The sequence below is a fragment of the Takifugu rubripes genome, chromosome 7, assembly GCF_901000725.2.
Source record: "Takifugu rubripes chromosome 7, fTakRub1.2, whole genome shotgun sequence".
Taxonomy (NCBI): Eukaryota; Metazoa; Chordata; class Actinopteri; order Tetraodontiformes; family Tetraodontidae; genus Takifugu; species Takifugu rubripes.
In genome coordinates this window covers 15041237-15048195 of record NC_042291.1, presented here as the reverse complement: position 1 = coordinate 15048195, position 6959 = coordinate 15041237, and the positions used below count along the sequence as shown (strand labels likewise).

The following is a 6959-nucleotide window of genomic DNA, read 5'->3' as shown; positions in this document are numbered from 1 at the left end:
CGGGGGCTGCAACAAGGATGCGCTCGCCGTGTGCAAGACAACAATTTGTGAGTAAGGTCAGTGCAAAGCGCTCTTCTTTGCGGCAGCGATCCCGCTAATCAGGCCGGCAAACAACCGCCTTTATATTAGTAATTCTGCTGGGTGGACTGATGCAGGGGGGTGGGGTGGGTGGGGGGTTGGAGTTGGTGGGTGAAGGGAGGGAGGAAAAGAAGCAAGGAAGGGCCAGTCAGATGGAGGAAATGAGTTTGATGGAGGAGTGAGTTAAAAAGCAAACCAAAGAGAAAAGGAGGGGGGAGGGGGTCATGGTGGTGTTGGTGGTGTTGGTGTTGGTGGTGGTGGTGGGGGGGGGGGGGGGGGGGTCGTTTATCCTGCAGCCCAGGTAAGGGTGACCTGGTTGTCTCTGTCTTACTCCCTTGATGTCTCCATAATAGGTCAGTGAGGCTGGCAGACACGGCGGCACAGAAGCAGCTACCCTGAGCTCACAGGCCTACATCTAACCCCCCCCGTCCACACACACACACACACACACACACACACACACGCACACACACACAGGAAGTTCAATGAAATTATCATAAATGAATTAAATAGCACTATGTTTTATTTCCACCGGCCAAATGAAGCCCATCCCTCCCCAGCTGTAAATATGCCCCCTGCAGAGGCCGTTTATTTGACTTTCTACCTATTTTTCTGGGTCACTGGTGTGATTTGTTGTGCCTGAGATACAAAGCGCACAGAAGAGGCTCATTGTTCTGTCCCAGCACCAGAGACCATACGTAGGGCACGCGGGCTTCAAACGTCTGGATTCTCCATCTTTGCCCCTCCTGCCCTTTGTCTAGACGGCCTTTACCTCCATTTTACCTCCACCTGCTTGGTGTCAACATCTAAATGTAACTCAAGGACTTTTAATGTTGAAGGGATGCTTAAATAAACGTGTCACTGACTGTCATCAGCAGACGCTTCCTCTGCTGGGTGTCATTTTATGCACCACTGTCCAACAATAACCCAGAGAAATCAACGGTAGCATAAACACTGACCCGGCGACGATGAACAGACTCCTTTCATCTGCACGCCGTTGACTTACTGTGAGACTTCTCAGAGCTGGATTCATCCTCCAGGCAGCGTTTTAGACCAGGGCCTCTTTGATTTGTGTCTCTGCTCAGTTTGGAGCTCCCGTTTTTCATTTCACTCATTGTCCCCTTGGCATGATGCCGTAACGACGGCCCCCTCCTTCGCTGGGTATAAAATCACCACATTACTTTGATTTAGAAATAAAACATACTGCAGCAGCAAAGTCACACACAGGAGGAGACGAGACGCAGAGAAGGGAAGGTGGTGAAAAAGGTGGTGAAAAAGGTGGTGAAAAAGCGAGGGAAGCCCAGCCCACAGCTACGGAGCGTTGTAACGGGGGCCATGTGAGCTGCTGCAGAGTAAAGATCATATGGGCAATTAAAGCTTCGGTCCTCGTTTTGACATTGTCTTTGAAATCTTCAGCGTTTTCTTCAACTGTGTCCCAAAAATGCACATTCATACAGATTTGAAACCAGCTTCTTCTCACAATCCAGCGAACGCAGAGGTGGCCTCTCACATATCTTCAATACCACTTTCTGTTAAGCAAACGTGCCAAGAGAGGAGGTAGGAGAGGAGGCAAGAGGCTGAGTAGAGCATTTATAGCATTTTAAGGCCTCAAAAGGGTGACGTAGCAGTGGGAAAACCGCACTGCATTGTGGGATTTGCAGTCATCTGCATAGAGGTACCGCTGCTTGTACGACGCTGACCTTGTCTTCTCTTCTTTTGATTTAACAAATTAAAAACACGGTGCAAACAGGCTGTGTCATTAACTGCCACAGTCGTTCAAGACAAACGCTTTGGCTAAAGAATAAAAAGCCAAGGAAGGGGCATCTGCTATGCTGTTTCACGTGTAGCACTTAGCAGACTGCTAGCATTAGCCAAGGTCGCTGTTACTACAGCTGTGGCTTAAATTATAGATAAATAACTGAGGAACCCCTAAATATTTCCCACATAAATGCAGAGTGGATATCAGGGCGGGAAAAATGTATTATGTTTTCAACAAACTGATTTAACTATTTATTTTGTAGGCACGGAACCGACGCCACAGTCAGCCAGTGGCAACTGCTGGATCAGGTACAACTAGAGGATTGTGGGACATTTGGGGTTCAGGTACTTGGCTTTGCCTCCAAGACAACAGAAACCATTTGTGATGCAATGGGAGCCTCCATTACTCACCCACAGGTCCAGGTACCAACACTGACAACTTCTTGTTCCTTGTTCTGCACACGTTCCTCTGCACAGACAGCAACATTTCTCTCCACTGACGCTCTTATTTAACATCTATATCGCTGTAAAGCTTGACTGAAGGAACGTTTCACTGGTCTTCTGTCTTTTACTGGTCCAGTTTGACTCCATTAGCACATGTGTTTCTATCAAGGTTACATTTTCTTCTTGCTATGAGCAAGAACCCTGAAAGAGGGGCCGTGATAAAATATAAATATAGCCCCAAACATAAAAACACAAGGATATATGGATATATAATTTTTTATCACTGTACAGTGAGAGAGATGTGTGCCTGCAGAGATGAACGTTCGGATGGAAGACAGCCAAGGACACGCATAGATTTTACAGCAGGGGATGAAGTTCGGCCTCTCTGAGACGGTTGGTGCAAGCGTGGCTGTTCCAGCAGCTCCGGCTGTGAACTGCTGTCAGTCAACGGCGTCATTCACATCCTTTGTTCTACAGTAATAAACGTACGTTGCCCTTGAAGATGAGACGTCTGTGCCAATGAAGCCACTTCAGACAAATAGATTCAAGTGGTTTAAGTCGTGTTTACTTCCATTTTATATGGAGGCATCATTTGGAATTTAAGATGTATGATCAGAAGAGCCTTCACCACCTTCGTAGATCAATAGAAAAATACTTAAATGTATTCCACGATTTTTCCTCTTCCGCTAGCGAGCGTATGAAAGTGCTGACTGCAGCGGCTTTGGTGTAATTAACAGTCATGGCGGCTGTATGCTCACTAATTATGATATTTTCAACACCAAGTACCCAAGGCTCCTATTGCTGTGTGAGTTTCTCGCTCGTTTGTTTGTTTCCTCAAGCAAATATGTTTGTGTGAAGAAACGATCCGGCTCTTGTATTTGTAGACGTGTGGTGATGAGCGGAGCTTTGACGCTCATCCTTGACTTTTCCTCTGCTCGTCTGCAATTAATCACTGGCCAGGAAAGCAGCCCTGGGGCAAGCTGCTGTTGGACACTGCACAGCTGAAGAGCACTGATGAAGAGCACTGATGAAGAGCACTGATGAAGAGCACAGCTGAAGAGCACTGATGAAGAGCACTGATGAAGAGCACTGATGAAGAGCACTGATGAAGAACACTGATGAAGAGCACAGCTGAAGATCACTGATGAAGAGCACTGATGAAGAGCACATCTGAAGATCACTGATGAAGAACACTGATGAAGAGCACAGCTGAAGAGCACAGCTGAAGAGCACTGATGAAGAACACTGATGAAGAGCACTGATGAAGAACACTGATGAAGAGCACAGCTGAAGATCACTGATGAAGAGCACTGATGAAGAGCACATCTGAAGATCACTGATGAAGAACACTGATGAAGAGCACAGCTGAAGAGCACAGCTGAAGAGCACTGATGAAGAACACTGATGAAGAGCACTGATGAAGAACACTGATGAAGAGCACAGCTGAAGATCACTGATGAAGAGCACTGATGAAGAGCACTGATGAAGAACACTGATGAAGAGCACAGCTGAAGAACATTGATGAAGAGCACAGCTGAAGAACATTGATGAAGAGCACAGCTGAAGAACATTGATGAAGAGCACAGCTGAAAAGCACTGATGAAGAGCACTGATGAAGAACACTGATGAAGAGCACAGCTGAAGAAAATTGATGAAGAGCACAGCTGAAAAGCACTGAAGAACACTGATGAAGAACACTGATGAAGAGCACAGCTGAAGAAAATTGATGAAGAGCACAGCTGAAGAACACTGAAGAGCACAGCTGAAGAACACTGATGAAGAGCACAGCTGAAGAGCACTGATGAAGAGCACTGATGAAGAGCACTGATGAAGAACACTGATGAAGAACACTGATGAAGAGCACAGCTGAAGATCACTGATGAAGAGCACTGATGAAGAACACTGATGAAGAGCACATCTGAAGAGCACTGATGAAGAGCACTGATGAAGAACACTGATGAAGAGCACATCTGAAGAGCACTGATGAAGAGCACTGATGAAGAGCACAGCTGAAGAACATTGATGAAGAGCACAGCTGAAAAGCACTGATGAAGAGCACTGATGAAGAACACTGATGAAGAACACTGATGAAGAGCACAGCTGAAGAAAATTGATGAAGAGCACAGCTGAAAAGCACTGATGAAGAGCACAGCTGAAGAAAATTGATGAAGAACATTGATGAAGAGCACAGCTGAAGAGCACAGCTGAAGAACATTGATGAAGAACATTGATGAAGAGCACAGCTGAAGAGCACAGCTGAAGAACATTGATGAAGAACATTGATGAAGAGCACTGATGAAGAGCACAGCTGAAGAAAATTGATGAAGAACATTGATGAAGAGCACAGCTGAAGAGCACAGCTGAAGAACATTGATGAAGAACATTGATGAAGATCACTGATGAAGAGCACAGCTGAAGAGCACTGATGAAGAGCAGAGGTGAAGAACAGTTCTGAAGAGCAGAGCTGAAGAACATTGATGAAGAGCAGAGCTGAAGAACAGTTCTGAAGAGCTCTCTATCAGCATTAAAGTACAGGCGAGGGATTAAAGGCGAGGGATTGTGGGGCAGTCGTCGGTGGCAACAGTGACCTTCCAGTCTATTCCAGAGGGGCTGTGTGTGTTTGCAGGCTCCCAGTCTTCCACATTCACTTTCTTAATTGGTTCAATTAGTTCCTCCCAGATAGCGTATGAATTTTACATCCTGCCCGTCCCCTGATAAAGTCCGGTTAACATATTACCGGGCAGAGGTTACAAATTGGGTTCCCTGCAGCCAGACTCAATACGCGGAGGATTTTAACCCATTTATGAGGCTGAAGTGGTTAAAAACGGTTGTTGCTGACGCTTTAATGAGGCGAAACGTGCGCTCGCTCCAGCCTCACACTGGTGGGAATTAGTACAATTAAAAGGTGCACACGGCAACACGGTACGAGAAATACTGTTGATAAGTGAGCAAGCTACGCATGCGTGCATGGACACACACACACACTTATTAAATCAATGGCGGCATGTGGACTGGGCAAATAAGTTAATGACATCACTATCATTTAATGACTGGGATTAAGATGCTATGTAGCTGAGCGAAGAGGCTCGGGAGACATTTGCGTGACTGTTGAATGGGGAGCCGGTATTGATCAGGAGCAGAAGCTCGTGCATCAGCTGAGCAAAGGCCATTAAGGTGGAAGAGACGCACACACGCACGTTCGCGTGAACTGTATGAATCCGCAGCAGCTCAATCGTCGCGCTCCCCTTCTCCCTCTGTCTCCGCCATCAGAGCGTCTGATAGACGGGTGCAGCTGGCTGGTTGGGAGCAGTTTGGAGTCTGACTAGCATCCTGGGAATCGCAGGATGACTCAGCGCCACGGGGTCAGGATCTACAATAGCGCACCGCGGGGAACATTTCCATATAATGAACACGGTACGTCTTCCTCAGAAGCCCCCCCCCAAGAACCGGAGACGAGGACAACGCCGATAAAGACGAGTGAATGAGGAGGAAATCGCGAGTTTGCGATGGAGGGAGAGTCGCAGGGCGAGGAGGTGGAGCGGGGAGAAGGAGCCTCGGCGGATATTAGCGGAGAAAATTTAATGGAGAGACAAAGAAGTGGGGGCGTAAACGTTAACGCGGCGCCGTTTGTGCTCCCTCTGCTGCACTCGTGCGCACTCCTGGCTGTGCCGTGCACTTTTGCATCAGCCTCCTGCTGCCACTGTGAACAGAGGAAATGGCAGCGGCGGTTACGCGCATGCACATCTGCAAGGCCGGTGACCTGCTCGACACTAAGATGAAGGAAACAGATGATTTGAGCCATCCATAAATTTACGTTTCCGACTTTCGGCCTTGGATGCTGAAGCATTCTTTCTCCTCGTGCAAATCTGTGGAAGGGAAACAAGGCTAAACAGAATGGCTGCGTCCTTTTTTTTTTTTTAATCCCTTGCAGGTTGCGAGTGTGAAATTGGTGAGATCACATGTGAGCAGCTGGTGCACCCGCACTGATACTGATCACACACGCCTGATAACCAGCGCATCCAGTTCCATTTCCTCACTTACGCCAGCATGACTGCGACGGCCTTTTTTTTATTTTTTTTCGGGAAAAAAATATTTATTGATTAAAAAAAAAAAAAAAAAACACGACAAAAATCATTTCTTTCCACTTTTGTTACACAAAATTACGGAGCGAATCATCTCAGCAAAAGAGGCAACGTTAGCTTGGTTGAAGCTCTTCCACCTGTGTCATTTCATCACTTTCCCCGATTCAATTTCCTCTGAATTCCCATTAAAAAAAACAAGCTTTGTAGGTTTCCATGAAGTCGACTAGCAATGGAACTTAATCCCTGGTCAGCTCATTTGGAGCCTGCAGCTAAACAATCAGTTAAACAATCAAAGAACCGATCCAGTGGCTCACTGCCCTCTGTCGATGCGTCTGCTGTGACCTATGGGCTGCAGCGGCGAGGGCTGCGATCCATACCGCCGACAGCTTCCCCGGCCCTCCGCTCTCATTAGATCCACTCTGTTAAACCCCTTATGCGTCTGCCTGTAAGTTGGCGGCCGACAGCTGGGGATCAGAGAGAGCTGCTGCTGATCAGGGAGCTCCACAATAGCTGTAGAAGCTAAGAAAGAAAACACCAAAAACGTATCACTTCTGTGGACTGTAAGGCAAGAGTGAGGTTCAGGCACCAGGAGATTGT

General features: G+C 47.1%; 1 long non-coding RNA gene across 1 annotated transcript; it reads left to right on the top strand.

The window, feature by feature from the left end:
* On the top strand, window positions 1-2770 carry LOC115250491 (uncharacterized). Its single transcript, XR_003889052.1, has 3 exons — window positions 1-56; window positions 2100-2259; window positions 2572-2770. It is a non-coding gene; the product is annotated as an uncharacterized lncRNA (long non-coding RNA).
* The last annotated feature ends 4189 nt before the right edge of the window (window positions 2771-6959 follow it).